General features: G+C 49.6%; 1 long non-coding RNA gene across 2 annotated transcripts; it reads left to right on the top strand.

Annotated features, from left to right (window-relative positions):
• Positions 1-1,553: 1,553 nt before the first annotated feature.
• On the top strand, positions 1,554-18,201 carry LOC125914736 (uncharacterized). 2 transcript variants are annotated; one of them, XR_007455410.1, is made up of 3 exons: positions 1,554-1,837; positions 16,634-16,755; positions 17,661-18,201. It is a non-coding gene; the product is annotated as an uncharacterized LOC125914736 (long non-coding RNA). The 2 variants fall into 2 exon arrangements; XR_007455411.1 differs by lacking the exon at positions 1,554-1,837 and adding an exon at positions 15,140-15,306.
• Positions 18,202-20,062: the final 1,861 nt, after the last annotated feature.

Raw genomic sequence — 20,062 nt, 5'->3', positions numbered from 1 at the left:
TTCTCAGAAACCAGGAACCCTCAGGTGCAGAGCCCCACATGGAGGGACTTGGCATTGTGTCTGGGGCCGTCAGCACTGGGTCATTCTGTGTTGAACTTGGCAAATACACTCCAGCCAAGTGTGGTCAGTCTACTGCAGGAAACTTGACTGAATCTGCCAAACAACCTAATACGTGCTCGAATCACAATAGAAGGGGGAGGGGTGCTGCAGGACTTTCCCATCAGGTCTTACTGCCATGCTAATGGACCCTAACATGCATTATTTGTATTATGTGCTGGTTCAAAAGGCACAGCGTATTTTCTGGTTTCGGGCAAATTATGTTTACTTCGTTGTTGATTAAAAAAGTCATGCTCTCAATCTTGATATGGTGTCAGTGTGCCTGTTTCTTCCTTTATAAAATGACAGAGTTTGACAAGTTGAGGGATTCTCAAGTGCCGGTCTGCTTATAGCAGAATCACCTGAAAAGCTTTTGACACGTACAGGTTCCCAGGATAAACTCCTGGGGATTTGCAGGTGGGGTGGGACTCAGCAGTGTGCGCTTTTCTCGAAAATTCCGGAAGGATTCTAGTAAGTAGCTAACCATGCTTTTGAGGCCCTGGACCCAAAGAGTGACAGGATTCGTTCTATGTCACAGAGTCTGAATTAATGACTCTCATGTGCAAACAGCAGCTTCTCCAAGACATGCACCGTCTTTGGCTCAGAGGGACATTTCTCATGCCCCAAGGGACTCCCTACAAGGCTCCCTCTGGGAGTCATAGTCAGTTGATCAAGCCACCAGGTATCCCTTGGCCAAAGATGGCTTCCACAGCCAAAGATGGCTTCCATAGGCAGCCTCCATTCACATTTGGATGCAAATGGGCACTCACAGATTCACTCACCCATTCCTTCGGGGGCTGTATGACCCACAAATGTTTATTTGCTCCTGTCACGTGCCAGGCACTGTGCTAAGCACTGGGAATACAATGTTGACAAATACAGAGGCAATTTCCGCTCCCTTTGATGGATAGTATCCCAGGTGGGGGTAAAAATAAACACCACCAGACATACCTAATTACAGCTTAGGTGAGAATTAAGAAAGCCTGACCCTCACTGCGAGGCCGTGGAAGGAATCTCTGAGAAAGGAGCCTTAAGCTGAGATTTGAAAGACAATAATAACAGCTGTGTTGAGCGAGGACCATTACATGCCATATGCTGTTCTAGGCACTTTGTGGAAACCAAGGCATTTAATCCTAACACAGCACTCTGAGCTAAATGCTGTTCTCATCCTCATTTACCCATGAAGGTGGGCTGCGAGGGGAGGGGAGGGACAGCTGGGAGCTGGAGTGTAACAGGGGGCTTGGGGGATAGAAAGACAGCAGGTTCGCAGTCGTGGAGGATCCTGGGAGGACTTCCGCGTTTCCTCAGCACTTGAAGGAACATGAGGACCACGGACGTTTAAGGGAGAGCTCACAAACAGACCTGGCAACCCGGGGTTCCTTCAAATGTCCTTCTGTGCAGCTTTGCTCAGTCTCCCTGCATCTCCCCAGAAGGCCCCCTCCCTGCATCTCCCCAGAACCCCCCAGGTTCTACCGACATGCTCAGGGACTGCACAGGTCTGGGCCAGAAACCACCGAGTCCTTTCCAGAGGTTGGCAGACCATGATTTCCGGATCTGTGCTGGGAATGGGATGGACATGTGCACAGAGAGCTGGTAATTCTTCCTTCGGCATCAGATGAAGCCCATGACCTCATAAAGCCTTCTGAGACACGGAGGAGCCCCTGCTTGGGAAACGTCTTCAGTTACAGACCATGACCTCAGACAAATGTGCCTCAAGTCGCACAGCAAATCAGTGTCCCACGTGAGTAATCGAACCAAGTCTTATGAGGGAGCGTCCCTTATTCTGAATAGATGCCCCCGACTGTCTCTGCATTGGAAAGGCGAGCATAACCCATGATCTCACTCCCTAAAACCTCTAGGACGGATTTTATAAGGGTCTATTTTACAAGAGACAGGAGCCGGTGAAGTGTTCAGGTATTCTATCCTTCATTGCCTGCTCTTGGGAATGTTGGAGAAATACCATTTAACTTAATTAGGAATGCTAATTACATTTTAAAAGTCCAAAAGGTTGTTTTCCATCCCTCGTGGGCCTGAGGTCCAGACGTTTGGTTGGTGAAGTCACTATTCCCGGTTTCCAGAATTTGGTGTGTGTGTTACTATTTGGGGCGAGGCAATTGAGCAGGTTGTAACGGCTGCGCTGAAAAGGATAAAGAGGCCGGGCGTACCGAGGCAAAAGCAAATAGCGGCAGAGTTTCATCGAGGAGCAGGTGGGGAGGTGGGGACAGAGGGACCAGATGGGAATGGCGGCGGCAGAGTCGGCCCCGTGTGGCTGCAGGAAGCCGTGCAACTGGCTGGGACTGGAGGGAACGGGAAGGCGCCTTGGCTACTCGGGAAATGGATTTGCGGCGGAGAGCTTCTCTTTCCCCAGAGTGTAGGAAACTGGACCGAATCTGCCGAACAACCTAATACGTGATCGAATCGCAATGGAAGGGGGAGGGGTGCCGCAGGACTTTTCCATCAGGTCTTACTGCGGTGCCAATGGGCCCTAACCGGGTCCCAGCTGGGAGCGTAGGAGTCGTGTCCCCTCGGAGGGTCTCCAGGGTGGGGAGTGGCTGCTAAGTGTGTGATCTCCGGCCTTCTGGTCTCCGGCTGCCCGCCTCCTCGGTCAGCAGGATGCCGTCGGGGCACAGCCCACTGTGTTCTGGGGTGTGAACCCTTCTCCTAGGAACGCGGAGCAGACGCGAGTTCGTGTGGCCCTTCTGTGGTTTAAGGCTCCGCCTTGTCGGTGGCCGGGCTGCTGCTCCCCGGGAGGGTTCCAGACAGATCCCTCCACCAATGGTGCCTGCTACCAGAGCAAGAGCACGACCAAAAGCTTGATGCTTCCACCGTCACTCTTTGGTGACGGTCGCGCGGGGTGCAATCATTGTCGCGCCTGGGACTCCCTCTGAGAGGATCTTGCCTACAACTTCCCTGTCCCCGCCCCCGCCCCAGACGCGTCAACAGTTCCCCTGGTCTCGCTCCTCCCAAGCTTCTAACCATGCAGCCAAGTGGTTAGTCGCTGCCCAGGAATTAGTGAGGGGCCGTGTCTGACCATGTCTGCTTTCAGGAAACCCAGAGTCCTGCTCAGTGCAAGGGTTCCTCTGTCCTTACAGGGCCTGCCCCGCGGTGGGGGTTAGGACACTGTATCAGCCTGCTGCCTTATTTCAGACTGTTGTGTGGAACCTTCCGAAGACCGGACTCAACTTCTTCTTAGTCAGCTAATCCCAGGGATCCCCCCGTGACTGACATCGTGGCCGAGGGGAGAAGGCGGGGGAAGTGTGGCTTGTCCAAGGCCCCCTTGCTGTGCTCCCACGTGGCCTTTCCCTGGGCACACATCTCCAGCCTCTCTCCCTCTTCTTGTAAGGCCACTAAGTAATTCTCTTGGATGAGGGCCCCGCCCTGATGACCCCATTTAAGCTTACTTGCCTCTTTAAAGCCCTGTCACCCAATATAGTCACACAAGAGGGGTTAGGGCTGCAACGTCCAAATTCTCGGGAACATAATTCAGCCCCTAACAGTACTACGCCAGCTGCAAAGGAACCTAAGAGAGGTCATGTCTGGCTTCCTGGGCTCTACAGAAGAGAGGTTAGAGGTTGAGAGGGATAACCCGGGCCCAACCCCTCCGTGTCGCCAGCAGCTGCTAAGGATCCCTGTCAGCGACCCTCAGCCAGGGAGCCCTGCTGCCCCACCAGGGCGCGGCTCATGTGGCTTCGTCTCCAGTGGGGGCCTCGGCCTCTTTGGGCTCAGCACAGAGGTAATGCAAAGCAGCCTCGGTTTTCCTGGGCTCAGGGAAAGTTTGGTGCGATCTAAGAATATGCTTCTGGCTAGCAGTGTTGACCCTAACCTTCCTCCTCCACCCTTGGGAACAAGCAGCCACCCTCAGCCTCTCCTTACACACTGTATCATAGCGACCGAGCTTCTGGCACACCCCCACCGTCCCCTGGCTTCTCCACGTCAGCTTCCAGAAGCTTCCAGAGGCTTCCAGTCTCTTTGAAGCGGATACTATCACGATCCCTGTTTTTGGTCTCAGGACCCCTTTGCACCCTCAAAATTGTCTGGGAGCCACGAGCCTTTATTACGTGTGTTGCCGCCATCGAGGCTCACTGCGTTGGAAACTAAAACCGGAGAAAAAATTTAAACATTTATAAACGCATTTAAACCGAACAGCAAGTCTACTACATCCTAGCAGAACATATTTTTATGGAAAATACCTGTATTTTCAAAACCAAAAATAATAGTAAGAGGAATGTCACTGCGTTACAGTCGGGGAATCTCTGCCACGTCCAGCTTCACAGAAGATACATCGGCGTCTTATATCTGCCCCTGCTGACAGCGTGTTGCAATATCACACGTCAGGGACATTCTGGAAATCTCCAGTGTATACTCATGAGGGAATGAGGGTAAAAACTGGAAATAATGTCTTGGTATTATGATAATAGCTTTGACCTTCTGGGTCACCTGGAAGGCTCTCAGGTCCTTGGGGTATAAGTGGGGGGGGGTACCCAAATTACACGTTGAGAATCAGTGCTCGAAATCGATATGCAAATTAGAGCACTGAATGACTGTTGTCTAGCCTGCGTGAGAGAGGAGCTCCGTGATGTAGCCTGATACCCACAGCTTCTGAGCAGGAACTTCTAACTGACAGCAATGCTGGACATGGGAGGAGGCACACCAAGTCTTAGGGGACGGTGCAAAGGAGAAGAGAAAAGACAGAGACGGACAGCCAGAACACCCTTGACTGAGACTCAAAAGGAAAAATGAAAACCTCCTTACATAATATGGAAAATCTCAGAAAGAGGGCGGCACGTAGATAAGCCAGAATGACAGCATAAGGAGTTCTTTGCTGGAAAATACGGGGAGAAGCAGGAAGGAAGCAAGGCGAAGGAGAGGCAAAGGACAGCAGCTCGGGCGTCCGAAAGGAGCAAAGGGAAGGGGTTTCTCTTCCGTTTTGTTTTAAGTAGATTCAGAATCTGGATTCACAAAGTCTAGGGAAATCAGTATGACCTGCTTGGACGATTTCTCTTACCTCTTTTTGCACAAGACACTATGAAGCAACAGCCATAGCAACAGTTTCAGAGCCGGGGAAACATCTGTTTTGTGGCAGGCTTCCACCCCCTTCCCCCCTTTTAGGGGAGAAGTCAGTTCTGGTCTCTTGCTCCCTTTGATTTGAAGAAAGAGATGTACAGAATCCAGAAGAAAGCTTTAGCTGCATGTGCTCAGGCGGCCACGAGAGGGCAGCACCCGAAAGACCAGTGCAGGGTCCCTTTGCCATGTTGAAACTCACCAGAAGCTTCCTAGGAAAACTGTCGCCTTGTTGCTGGGCTAATTAGAAGAGTCAGAGTATTCATGGTGTCCTCTTAAATGGGCAGCCTGCTAGGGAATTCAGAACATCATGAGGACCGGAATAAGGTTTCCACCGAATCCTTTTGGAAATGTATCTCTTACTTCTAATCGAATTTGTCCTTTTCAACTGAAAACAGCTTATAATCTTCTCAGTGATTTCCACTGCCTTTTTTTTCTGAGGAAGTTGAAATGCACATTATGCTTCATTTGGTTTTCAGTTGTTAAGATGAGGACAGCCTGTCACACTTGACCTCAAATTCCTGGATCTTTAACACCCGGTGCATCAGACAAATGCCCAGATGTGTCCTTTCCACCTCCACCCCTCCCCATCCCCCACCCAAGCTAAGGACAATGCTGGCTCCTTGGTGATGGAAATCTTGGTTGAGGGCGCTGGTGTCCCTGGGTCAGAGGACAGCTGGGAGAACTGCTCAGCCCCAGGCTGATCTAGGGGTTCCAGGACCTGTGATCTGACCCGACTGTGAGGCCAGCTCTGAGATATCACGAACTTAAGGACAAACCTGGAGCCCGAACCCCCTTGGGAGTCTGCGTGCCGAGGGACTTGGTGGCCGGGGCAGAGGCAGAGCCCAGGGACGTGTATCTAAGTCCTTTGCTCTAGCGTCGCCCCCAGACCAGCAGCGGCAGCACCTGCGAACTTGTCAGAAACGCAAATTCTCCGGCTCTGTCCCAGACCAGCTGCACCGGAGAGGGGGACGCGGCCCGGCAGGTAGTGCTTCCGCGGGGCCTCCAGACAATTCTGATGCTCGCTCAAGTCTGAGAACCAGCAAAGCAGTATCTCAGTGGCAGTGCTCACGGCTGCCAAACCAGGTGAAGCCTGACGTAAGTTGTGGAGGAAACACGAGAGAATATAGAGAAAGAAGAAAAACAGAAGAAAAGCGTCTTGGAGCAAGCCCAGAACGGAAGGGCTTCTCCCGGCCCGCACGGGCACGTGGAAAATGCTAGTTGCACCTGCTGCGCGATACTGTCAACAGCTTCCTATCTGTCCGGAGCCTCCCACTCTGGCGTGTCCGATTTGTTTGGCCAAAGACAACCTTTGTGGCAGTGACCTTTTACCCAGCTAATACTGCTCCCCTCACTGCCTCCAAAGCACACAGAGAACTCGGAGGGCTGATGAAAATCTTTAAAGGCTACAAAACACTAAAGCCTTCCCAAACACTGTGCACTTGTCAGAGAGTCTTTCTCTTTATTGGGATTTCGGATTATTGAAAGGTCATCTGGGGCCTGTTCCTGGAGGGATTACAATAAAACAAAAGAGAGAAGGGCATATTGTGATGCGCGTGGTGCTCTGTCCTCCCTCAACTAGTCTCGCTTGTCCCATCACAGCGCGGGCAGCCAGTGGGAAGAGTCCGAAGTCATTCCAGAAAACAGCACTATGAGCCCGGGGTGGGGGATGGGGGGGCGCCGAAGCGGATCAGGTGGTTAGCTCGCACTTCTCCCCAGAATGAGAAAGTTCTCCAGGGGGAAGCGATTCCTTCCGGGCTTCGGCAGCTCTCTGGCTGCCGGAGGTGCATGTGACTGCCTCAGGCCTCAGTTTCCCTTTCTGGACAACGAGAACTTCAGGGCCTTAGTGCCTCCGACAGCCCTATGCCCCTTCCGCCCATCCCTGTTCCTTCTCTCTTCTCTCCTTGCTCCTTTCTCTGCACAGCCACCTTCGATTTCCTGCTCTAATCCACATAGTTCGTGCTCTTTTCACACTCTTGATTTTCATTCAATCGGGCAAGCGACTTGCCCATCTTGTGCGCCCCGCAAGAGCTCTGCCTTGAGGTACAGTGGCACTGGAAGTTAGAGGCCCGGATTTTTGAATCTTTAGGCAAGCCACGCGAGTTGAGCCTCAGTTTCCCCATCTGTGAAGTGCTCGCCACACACGCCCGACAGGACCGTCCCCTCTCATCCACACAACCAGGTAGTAAACGACCCTGTGAAGTCGACAGTCAACATCCCTGTGTTACAGCTCAGGGAAGTGAGGTTCCGAGGAGTTGAGCGAGTGCCCCAAGGTCACACGGCCGGTAGACGACAGAGCTGGGATTGCAATCAGGCTGGGCCCCCAGCGCTTCTCCTCACTAACGCCGGCTCTTCCCGCCTTGCAGTTTTGCTGCGAGAAGGACACGACGGGGCGTCCGTGAGAACCTTCTGAAAAAGCTAAACCCCACATAAAGGGAAGGAAGGATGTGGCAGATTTTCTCCAGGCTAGGGGGACACCCCGCCTTCCATCCTCACGCGGTTGTCCCTTGTTGTGAGGGAGACACACACTTTCTCCTCCGCGCACAAGGGCCGACGCTTCGCAGCCAGGCACGCGGGGGCGGGTCTGGACGCCGTTTCCCAGCCTCCCTTGCAGGTGTAGCCACGTGACCGAGCTCCCACCAATAGAAGACGAGTGGAAGCGTGCGTGCGGGCAGGAGGCATGCGTGACATGCGCTGTGCTTGCTTCCTGGGCGCCTCCTTCTTCCTGCGGCCTGGAAGTCGCCTGGCGGAGACCCGTCCTTGACCGTCCTTGGGGTGACCGCGCCGTGGGAGATAGAGAAGGGGGCCTTCCTGCAGCCAGTTTCGGTTCTTTAACACGTTCTGTGGCGGAGTCTCTGCGCTACAGCAGCCTTACGTAGTCCCAGTGAATACGGGTTTCCCCCTCGTCTTGTCTTCCTGCCGCTTCACGCTCTTTCTTTTCCATGTTCACCTTCCGTCTACCTGCAGGGTTCTATAACCAACTCTGCTTGGGGCTTCTTGGCAATCACATCAACACTGGAGCTCCCTCCTTACCTTAGTTAACGGGAGTGAGAGACTATGAGCCTCATTGCCTCCCTCTCAGAAGATCAATCGCAGATAACTGTTAAAAATAAGTTTCTTCTGGGGCGCCTGGGTGGCTCAGTTAACTATCTGACTCTTGATTTCAGCTCAGGTCATGATCTCCCGGTTCCTGAGATCAGGCTCTGCGTTGGGCTCCATGCTGACAGTGTGGAGCCTGCTTGGGATTCTCTCTCTCTCGCCTCTCTCTGGCCCACCCCTCTCTAAATAAATAAATAAACTTAAAAAATATTTTTTTTTCTAATTATAAAAGGCACACTGGAATTAATAAGCAATTCTAATGGAGTTGCACGATGGAAGGTTAATACACAAAATTAAGTCAGTTTCCAATATAGTGGTAATGACAAGTGAAATTTGAAGTTAAAAACACGATACTACGTGCATTAGCATCCAGAAAAATGAAATACTTAGGTTATAAATCTAACACAGTGTGTGCAAGATGTATATGGGGAAAACTACAAGACTCTGATGAAAGAAATCAAAGAAGTAAATAAATGGAGAGGTAGCCCATGTCCTATTGAGGAAGACTCAATATTTTCAAGGTGTCAGTTCTCCCCAAGTTGATCTATAGCTTCAACACTTAACAATAACTTAATAACTTAAATCCCAGTAAGTTAAAGTTATTTTGTGGATAGCAACACACTGACTTCTGTGTGTGTGTGTGTGTGTGTGTGTGCGTGCATGTGTGCGCTTTTGCACTATTTACTTATTGACTTCACCGTGCTACAAGAAGTCTGTTAATGATAGGTCGTATTTACTGACCACTTGCTTTGGGTCTGTCCATACCCTGTGCCAAAGTCACCTCTCTCCTTCCTGGACTTTCCCCTCTGCCTGGACTGGGGAGTCACCAGGCCAGTGGTTTGGGGGCCATCACCCCACAGAGGCCTGGGGGGCTGAGGAATCACTACCACTTCCAGCCTCTCCCACAGGTGACTGACACACTGGTTCTAAAGTTCACATGGAGAGGTAAAAGACCCAGAAGAGCTAGCACATTTCTGAAGAAGAAAAACAAAGCTGGAGGACTGACACTGTCTGAGTTCAAGGCTCACTATAAATCTGCGGGAATCAAGACCGTGGTATTGGCAACCATCGGAACAGAATGGAAAGCCCAGAGATAGATCCACATAAATATAGTTGACTATTGTTTGACAAAGGAGCAGAGGCAATACAATTGAGCAAAGATGATCTCTTCTGCAAATGGTGCCGAAACATCTGGGCTTTCACAGGCAAAAAATGACTCCAGATACAAACCTTACATCCGTCACCAAAATTAACTCAAAATGGGTCACAGACCCACATGTAAAACACAAAACTATAAAACTCCTAGAAGATAACGCAGTAGAAAATCTGAATGACCTTAAGCCTGGTGATGACTTTTTAGATAAAACACCAAAGGCACCCACCATCGGTGAAAGAAATAGTTGATAAACTCGACTTCCTTAAAATGAGAAGTATCTGCTCTTCGAAAGACGCTGTCAAGAGAACGAGGAGACAAGCCATGGACTGGGAGAAAAAAGTTGCAAAAGACACATCTGAGAAAGGACTCTTATTTAAAATATACAAAGAAGTCTTAAAACTCAGTAAGAAGAAAACAAACCACATGGTTAAAAAATAGGCCCGAGACCTTCACAGAGACGCTTCACCCAGGAAGATATCCAGAGAGCAAATAAGGATCTGAAAAGATGCTTCACTGCATTCGTCGTCAGGGAAATGCAAATTGAAACGACAGTGAGATACCACTATATACCTACCAGAATGGCCAAAATCTGGAACACCGGCGACACCAAATACTGGAGAGAATTTGGAGCAACAGGAACTCTCATTCATTGTTGGTGGGAATGCAAAATGGTGTAACGGTACAACTACAATGCGTTGGCAGTTTCTTGCAAACCTAAACGTACTCTTACCATAAGATCCAGCAATTGTGTTCCTTGGTGTTTACCCAAAGGAGCTGAAAACTTAGGCCCACACAAAACCTGCGCATGGATGTTTATAGCAGCTTTATTCATAATTGCCAAAAGTTGGAAGCATGCAAGATGTCCTTCAGTGGATGAATGGATAAATAAACTGTGGTACATCCAGACAACGGAATATTATTCAGTGCTAGAAAGAAATGAGCTCTCAAGCTATGAAAAGACATCTTAAATGCACGTTACTAAGTGAAAGAAGCCAATTTGAAAAGCCTACATACTGTATGAGTCCAACTGTATGACATTCTAGAAAAGGCAAAACTGTGGAGTAACAGTAAAAAAGATCAGCAGTTTGCCAGGGGTTAGTGGAGAGGGAGGAATGAGTAGGCAGAGCACAGAGGATTTTTTGAGCAGTAAAACTACTCTGTATGAGACCACAATGGTAGATAAATGTCATTACATGTTTGTTAAACCCATAGAATGCACAACCCCAAGAGTGAACCCTAATGCAAACTATGGACTTTGGGTAGTAATGATGTGTTGCTGTGGGTTCATCAACTAACAAATGTTCTACTCTGGTGGGATGTTCACAATGGGGGAGGTTGAACATGTGCTCAACGAGTTGCCGTGAGTCTAAAACTGCTCTCATAACATCCTTAAAAAGAAGCCATACGTGTTCTCAATTCAGAAAACTTGGAGAGGGGCGTCTGCCTGGCTTAGTCGGTAGAGCGCACAACTCTTACTCTCAGGGCTGTGAGTTTGAGCCCCATGTCGGGCATGGAGCCTACTTAAAAAAAGAAAAGAAAACTTAGACTAGTCAGGCTACAGGAAAAGAAATAAAACGAAGCAATAAAATCACTCACAATCCTACTTCCCCAAGCTGTAAAAAGATGACTGTTAACATTTTGGGGTGGAAACTTCCAGGAATTTTGTTTCTATGTACATATCCACTTTTCCCTCTACAAAATTTAAATGTCTGTTTAAATTGGCTTCCAGAGTAACTTTATCACTTTGTATCTTAATATATCCACATTGCAATTGTTGATTTTTATGTTACAAGTGGTAACTCTAAAAACATATAGGAACATTTTTCCCTTTGGTATTTGAAAAAAAAAATGCCTAGGGGTTCACATAAAAAAGAAAAAAAAAAATCCCTCAGTAATGGCATGCGTATAAGAAAAAGTTGGTATCTCAAAAACGTCCCTTAATATCGCTTACCAGGAACTGGTGCCTATTTGTTTATTAAATGTGCCAATATACGTATTTCGTATTCCTGACTCAACAAGTAGAGACAGACACGTTTGCCCTATCAAATCCAGGCAGAGGCAGCCTGGCAGCTGGCCGTGTGGACAGAGATGAGCTGACTGCTTGTGGATTCAGCAACAGGGATTTGTCTCCTCACAGTGACTGGACTCCTCCCGACCCAGACACAAGCCGACTCGGAAAGAATGCTATGATTTCCCAGGGCTTCCCTGGCTGTCTAGCTTTCTCACATTACTTCTCTGCCGTGTCTTGTGAAAGCATACAAATGCTCTCGCTGCATCCACTGGAAGAACAAGCCACCTAAGTCTCCAACCTGTAGACCGGCGGGGACCTGCGCCTGGCCCTCAGGCGTGGGAAGATGGGAACACGATTTCCTTTCATTCCCCCACTAGACTGGGGCCAATACCTAATCAATTTCTAGGGCAGCCTGCTCTGGTTCACCGTTGCAAAAGGAGAACTTTCACTTGCTGCTGCCAACAGGGCGAGTGGGTTTAGTTAAGCCAAGTGGGGTGGGGGGTGTTTCCCAGAGGGGAGAGGAGGAGGGTGGTATTTTCATCAGGTTGTGGGAGTGAGCCTATTGAGGAGTTAGCGTGGATTGAGGACCTACCGTGTACCGGAAGAGGTGACAATCCCTTTATTTATTTATTTTTTTAATGTTTATTTATCTTTGAGAGGGAGAGGGACAGAGCGCCAGTGGGGGGAGGGGCAGAGGGGGGTGGGGGAGACACAGAATCCCAAGCGGGCTCCAGGCTCTGAGCCGTCAGCACAGAGCCTGACACGGGGCTCGAACCGACAAGCCGTGAGATCATGACCTGAGCCAAAGTTGGACGCTTAACTGACGGAGTCACCCAGGCGCCCCCAGAGGTGCTTTGCTCTTGTCCCCGCAGGTAAGGGGCCCCCCCCCCCCCCCCCCGCCCCAGCACTTCTGACTCAGATCTACTGAGGGCTGGAGCAGAGCACAGCAGGGAGGAGAGCAGAAGGGAGTCATCCTTGTCTGGGGGCACAGCTTCTCCTGTGTTTCTGACACAGGATTTCTGGCACCCTCTTTTGTTTGAATGGTCCCCCAAAACGTAACACGGCTACAGCAGAACAGGCCTGTGGGATGGAACATTGCTGACATTTGCTGGCAATGCCCCTCCCTCAAAATCCAATCAATGGAGCCGTTGGGGCCCAAAGAGATGATCTGAAATTGGCTGGGACCTGGTGAGTGGCCAACAGCCCCCACTCAGAATAAGGCTGTGGCTGTCTTGTGCGTGAGGCTGTTTCCATCTCCACCCACGTGGCCTGCCTGAGTGCTAAGGGACCAAGGGAGAGTCTGGTGTCCCTACCGGTCTTCAAGTCCAGGCAGGTGCACGTACCCACCTCTTATCTCCGTTGTCTTGACCCTTCCCCAAGAAAGAGTTCTAGAAGTTCCTCTAATGAGCTAAATGTTTTCCTTAGGGTCAAGGCCTTCTTGTTTGTCACTTCCGGGGTCGTTTGTCTTCAAAACGGCGCGTGCAATATTGCATTTGGGCTGTGGCCAGACTTCTCCCCACTTCCCGACCTGCTTCTCCTGGACCTCAGGGAAGTCTGGCTGGCCTCCTGCTCATCCCGGATTCCTACTGTTTTTCAATCCCTGATGGTCCTGACTCCCTCCCCAATATCCATGTTCTTCTCTAGGTTCTCTTTCAACCGAAATGGGAAAATCTCAAATCTGAGAAAAACCCAAGATAAGAGGGAGCTGGGGCTGGCGTGGGTGTATGCAAGAAACCACACGTGTTTAATCTGAAGGAAATAGGTAGAGAGACATCTGCTGACGTTCAGTGGTTTCTGAAGGTCTCAGGTCGTATTTGAAGCCTGGCTTCTGATCAGCACGTGCCTCTAATTCAAGACCATTCAATGGGTTGCTGAAGACAGACCGGATCTGCCTTGGTTCCTTCTTCCCAAGGCTGCTCACCTTGGTCGTAGTTGAAAAGGCATCTGATTTACACAACTGGCTTGGCCTTCTCCAAGGAATATTTTAGTTAAATTGTGTTAGAACGGGGCGGGGGGTGGGGAGGGCGGGGTTCTTCTCCCTGGAGAGTCTTTGGGGTTACATGGATGCTTTGGGCAGGAAAAATGGAATCATCGGGGGTCACAAATCCCACAGTCCACCAAGCCCCAGAACGCAGTGCTGAGGAACAGAGTCCCAAAGCCTTGTGTTTGGGATGCTGACCTTCTCTTGAGGTTATTCCCTTTCTTCTACTCGGCTTCCTGCTACTTACGACTGGATCGAGTGGCAGTCTCCGGAACTTTGCGTAGTTTACGGGCGTGGGCCAGAGTCTGGAGAATTTTGATCTTTCCTGAACCACTTATATTGATTTTGTGGCGGTGTGAAGTATAATGAACGAAACAGGCATTACGAGTCCCCCCTTCCCCCTGTAAATCAGCGTCGAGCGAGGGAGGTGCCGGTGAGTGGGATCAATAAAACGCAGAGTTGACAAATAGGGGACAACTGATGTGGATGTGGAATTAATTCCTCTCATATTTCTGATCACGGAGCATGGCTAGACAGCACAGTATATTCTTTTGCACAGCATACATTTCATGGATGGCTTTTACATAAATGATCCTGCTCATTCTTCCATAAAGTAGGGAGGCCTGGTGGCCATCCCATTTCATGCACGAGGGTGCTGAAGCTCGGGGGTCACCCTGCGTGCGGGTTGGCACCCGACTAGGGCAGGGTTGGACCCTCTTCTTCTGGTCCTAGCGTAGGACTCTTCACCGCACAATGTGTCTCTTTGCTTCCATCGGTTCGCTTGGGTTTTGTTTTGACAAAAGTAGCACGACTTTTTCTCTAGACAGAAGTGGAACCCAGTGAATACAGTAATTCTTTTTGGTGAATAGAATAACCAAGGGCCAAACTGATCTAGCTGCTATGGTGTAAGCAGCTTGGAGACGTGCCATCATTTGAAGAGATCTTAAGTTGTCTTTTGGGAACCAGGTACTGTGCCAAACTATCGAGTTCACTCCTCGCGGCTCCCCACAAGATGGGCAGAGTCTCCTAATTTTAGAGACAAGAAACCGAGGGTGCACGAGGTTGAGAAACTTGTCCGGGTTACTCACCTTGTGTTGCGAGATGAACTACATCTCCCTAAAATTCATGTGATGGGGCCTGAAGCCCAAGACTTCAGAATGTGGCCCTATGTGGAAGTGGAGTCATTGTGAAGGTAATTAGTTAAGAGGAGGCCATCCTGGAATAGGGTGGAATTCCAATCAACGGGACTGGTGTCCTTGTAAAGTGGGATATTGGGGTACGGCCACGCCCACGGGAGAATGCATTGTGAAGACGAAGGCAGAGATTGGGGTGATGGGACAGAAGAAACCCCAAGATTGCCGGCAAACCTCCAGAAGGGAGGAGATTGGCATGGAACAGATCCTCCTTCACAACCTTCAGCTGGAAACACCTTGATCTTGGACTTGCAGCCTCCAGAACTGTCTTCTTCTGAGAGAGTAAATTTCTGTTGCTTAAGCCCCCCATCGTCGCCCTTTGGGACGGTGGCTCTCGCCAGTGAATACACCTGGCATGGGGTGGAACCAGGCAGCAAATCCAGGCTGGGCTCCAATGTCCCTGCTTTGGACTGTGAGGACGAGGCGTGCCATCAGCCAGCTCGAAAGACGGAATCCTAAACAACACATTAAAAATATACTTCCGAGTGTTTTAGAGGAACCACTAGGGAAGAGGAGAGGCAGTGTTGGCTGAATTGAGCCCCCAAGACTTTGTTTCCCATGCCTTCTGTTTTCCTGGCACAGGCAGTGAGAAGATGAACGGTTGTTGCCAAGTTCGACGATGGATGCCGAGAAGGGCAGCGGGCACGTGGGGAGGGCCCTCTAAATGAAGGGCTCCCCAGACGCTTCCACACAATTTCTGGACAAACAGGTAATTACAAACCACGGTTTCGTCCCTGCTCTTCACCAGCTGGCCTTTATTTGCAGTTTGCAAAGGTTGGTCCTTGGCAATTTCAGGTCCTCGCTTCAATTCAGGAAAACGCTTCTGCTAATAGCCCTTCAGCAGCTTCGTGGAGACAAACGCACCTAAATGCCTTATCTGCTTTTTTGCCAGATACTTAGTTGGAAGGCTATACTAGTGTAAAGACGCCTAGCCAGCAAGGCGACTGACGTGATGGGAAATACGCTGTTTCACAAATTCAAATACAGTTCCGCCGATTAAAGGCACCAAAGATGATCTGCTCTTCAAATACTGAGAGCATGTGTGGATTTAGACCCTTGTTCCAAGGGTAGATCATTTTTTTTTATGTTTATTTAGTTTTGAGAGAGAGAGAAAGAGACAGAGAGACAGAGCATGAGTGGGGATAGGGCAGAGAGAGAGGGAGACACAGAATCCCAAGCAGGCTCCAGGCTCCGAGCTGTCGGCACAGAGCCCGACGCGGGGCTCGAACCCCCAAACTGTGAGATCACGACGTGAGCCGAAGTTGGGCGCTTAACCAACTGAACCACCCAGGCGCCCCGAAGTAAAGTATTTTCTAATGACTTCTGCCCCATTCCTTGTCAATGGCATCATGCACAATTTAAGATATACATGGTTATTTTTATATAGAGCCCATTTGGGCACCTGGGTGGTTCAGTCGGTCAAGCGACCGACTCTTGGTTTGATCTCAGGTCATGATCTGACAGTTCCTGAATTTGAACCCCACATTGGGCTCCGCAGCTGGCAGCACGGAGCCTGCTTGGGATCTCTTTCTCTCCCTCTTTCCCTGCGTCTCCCCCACTCATGCTGTCTCTGTCTCTCTCAAAATAAATACACAAATTTTTTATACTAGCCACTTGGTAAAAACTAAACCAAACCCAAACCAAAATAATAACAGCATTCTCCCACATCATTCTTTAAAAAAAAATGTTTAATATTTATTTGAGAGAGAGAGAGAGAGAGCTGGAGAGGGGCAGAGAGATTGGGAGACACAGAAGCCAAAGCAGTCTCCAGGCTCCACAGAGCCCAATGCGGGGCTCGAACTCACAAACTGTGAGATCATGACCTGAGCCCAAGTTGGACGCTTAACCGACTTGAGCCACCCAGGTGCCCCGACACTTCTACCATCATTAATGACACTAATGATCAATAATCCATAAACTATATGCCTGAACCCACTCTTTCCAAAACCACATTCCTGTATAGATTCCAGGGGGAAAAAATAAGGAAAGTGTTCACCCAGTTAATTAATATTGACATGTCTATTTATGCATTCTAGTTCCTGAAGAAACATAAGACACAGACCCAACCCACGGAAACCGTTGGGGAGAGAAAAGAGTCAAAGCAGAAACAGTCAAAGGACAGAGCAAGCCAGTGTGGCAAAAGTCTCCAGCCTGAGTAGTAAGTACAGACAGCAGGAGGAAGCAGGGACTCGGGACATGAGTGGCTTTTCTCGCGTCCACCAGAGGGCGTGGGGGGAAGACGAGCCGGGAAATCTGTTCTGTCGCATCATTCCGGGCATATGGCAGGTGTTCAGGCAGTGTTTTCCCCCCCGCATCATTTAAAGGGCTTCCAAGAAACTCTCCTGCTACCTCCCTCCGCCTTTCTTTGCTTATTTGCATACCGACTGACCTTAAAGTCTGTGTGCGTGACATACGTCGTGCCTGCAAAAGAGCGCATAATGTGCCTTTCGAGTTTCAAGAAAATAAAATCAACACCTATGTGTCCACCGACCATTTTAAGAAGTAAATATTACCACGCCCTTTGAATCTCACAGGAGCCCCACGTTTTGTTCAGAGGTTACCATTCTCCCAACTGTTCGCTGCTTACTCTCTTCACTTTAGAGTTTTCCCACAAATGTATATATCCCTGAGCCAAACATTACGTCAATTTGCCTGGTTTTGAAAGTTATAGAAACATAATTATACTGCAACTTACTTTTTCTTTTAAGGTTTTGTTTTTTTAAATGTTTATGTATATTTGATAGAGAGAGAGAGACAGATTGCGAGTGAGGGAGGGACAGAGAGAGGGGGAGACACAGAATCCGAAGCAGGCTCCAGGCTCTGAGCCGTCAGCACAGACCCCGACGTGGGGCTTGAACTCAGGAGCCGTGAGAGCATGACCTGAGCTGAAGTCAGATGCTTAACCGACAGAGCCACCCAGGCGCCCCTGTGAATGCCACTTTTAAAAAATGCCTTTTAGTCAACTATTTTTTTACATTTATGGAGTCTTTTTACATTTCATGGCAATGTACTTACCTACACGGGTGGAACAAAACTATGTCCTCCTTTTTTCTTTTAAACCAGAATGTAACTGGACAAATTGATTGTACAACCTGGGTCAAGCCTGGAGTGTTCTATCAGAGAACCCATCTCGTTGCGTCTGATATGACAAACCCACCGGTGAAAGTGCCTCGTGTCACTGACACTTTAGGGCATTGTCTGACAAGCTTCTTCAAGGTCATCTGACTCTCTGGATAGGGAATTATAGCTTTGTTCCTTTCGCTATTTTCTATTGATTAGGACCCAGAAACCTTACAACTCTGTAAACTTAGATGTTTATAAAAAATACCTGCTGAGATGTGGAAGATTTTTATCTGGTAAAAGATAATTCTACAAGTTATGACTGTTTTATTTTTTATTTTTTTGCCCTGTAGGATATTAAGCCATTAAAAAAGTATAATTTAGAAATCACAATCCAGTATTTTATCTATCTCTGTCTATTATCTATCCCTCTATATATCTATCACCTGTCTATTCCACTCACATGAATTTCTTGTATCTCCCCTTACACTGGCTTTATCATTCTACTGATTCTCTCATTAATGACTGAAGTGAAATTTTGACATATGCTCCCTATGTATTTAAATGTGTGTGTTTTTAATGTTTATTTATTTTTGAGAGAGAGAGAGACAGACAGAGTGCAAGCAGGGGACGGGCAGAGAGAGAGGGAGACACAGAATCCAAAGCATGACCTGAGCCAAAGTCGGACACTTAACCAACTGAGCCACCCAGGCACCCCTGAATGTGTGTGTTTTTTAAAATGTTTGTTTGTTTATTTGTTTATTTATTTTTGATAGAGAAAGCGAGCAAGAGAGGGGCAGGGAGAGAGGGAGACAGGGGACCTGAAGCGGGCTCCACACCGACAGCAGAGAGCCCAATGTGGGGCTCGAACTCAGGAACCATGAGGTCGCGACCTGAGCCGGAAACTTAACTGACTGCGCCACCCAGGTGCCCCTTGAATGTGTGTTTTAAAAAACATTTTGAAAAGTTAACTTGGATATTCCTATCCCCTGTGCATGTGGCCTAATAAGTCCAAGCTCTAGGCCTACCGGCGACCAAAAAAATACCCGCAGTAGAACTGCTTGCCCTCTGAGTCCAAGCTTGTTTGTCCTTTCTACTCTCTGAGGAATTTCTCTATTTTCCTGACAGCTCAACTGTTCATTAAATTAAAAAACAAATTCAGGGGCGCCTGGGTGGCTCAGTCGGTTGAGCCTCCGACTTCCACTTAGGTCATGATCCCACTGTTCGTTCGTGGGTTCAAGCCCCGCGTTGGGCTCTGTGCTGACAGCTCAGAGCTTGGAGCCCGCTTCGGATTCTGTGTCTCCCTCTCTCTCTGCCTCTCCCTGGCCCGCACTCTGTCTCTCTCTGTCTCTCAAAAATGAATAAACATAAAAAATTTTTAAAAAACAAATTTGCTGTGCTGTATTGAAAGGGATCTGTCTGAGTATCTAGGCTGCCATAGTGATCAAAATAGAAGTGCTTCCCACTGATTTGTTAGCAGTTAGATGCTCATTATATTATGCTGACTTTTCTGGGCCAGGAAAAGGCCTCTTTGCTCTCTGGGTTCCCCATCCTCTGTACTTCTGCTTCATCCTGGGGGGGCCCTGGAGGATGGGAGAAAGGCTGGGGTAGGAAAGAGAAGGGTGGGTACATTCTGAGCCCGGGCCTGGTACCGAGGGAGGGTATGGGTGGCCAGAGGGCAACATAGAGGCGGTGAATGAGGGAAGAAGCAAAGGAAAGAAGATAGCCCCGCAGGAGGGCAAGGCCACACCCATGCCCAAGGGAGTCCCTGTAGTGAAGCTCGGGATTGCAATGGGACCAGAGCTATCTAAGGGTAAAGAGGGGCTCATGCTGAACAGCAACAGGAATAAAACTGCAGCCTCCTGAGCAGTGGGCAGGGCGGTCCCTGTCGTCCCCTGGCTGGAGGCACCGGCCCTGGGTGTTTTCCCAGCACAGAAGGTGTTTGGTGCATGGTGCTCACTCCCTCAGGGTTCTGCTTGCTCCTCCGGATGTGGGGGCTGACTGCGCCTGGCAGACTGAGCACCCCAGGAGCCGTGGGACTGGGAGCCCCAGGAGCCATGGGACTGAGCTCCCCAGGAGCCATGGGACCGGGAGGCCCAGGAGCTGTGGGACTGAGCTCTTCAGGAGCTGTAGGACTGGGAGCCCCAGGAGCCATGGGACTGAGCTCCCCTGGAGCCGTGGGACCGGGAGCCCCAGGAGCTGTGGGACTGAGCACCCCAGGAGCCGTGGAACTGAGTGCCCCAGGAGCCATGGGACTGAGCTCCCCAGGAGCCGTGGGACCGGGAGCCCCAGGAGCTGTGGGACTGAGCTCTTCAGGAGCTGTGGGACTGGGAGCCCCAGGAGCCGTGGGACTGAGCACCCTAGAAGCCATGGGACTGGGAGCTCTAGGAGCCATGGGACTGAGC

Source organism: Panthera uncia, assembly GCF_023721935.1.
Source record: "Panthera uncia isolate 11264 chromosome D3 unlocalized genomic scaffold, Puncia_PCG_1.0 HiC_scaffold_8, whole genome shotgun sequence".
NCBI lineage: Eukaryota > Metazoa > Chordata > Mammalia > Carnivora > Felidae > Panthera > Panthera uncia.
The sequence above is the reverse complement of the archived record's forward strand: the minus strand, read 5'-3'. Positions and strand labels throughout refer to the sequence as shown.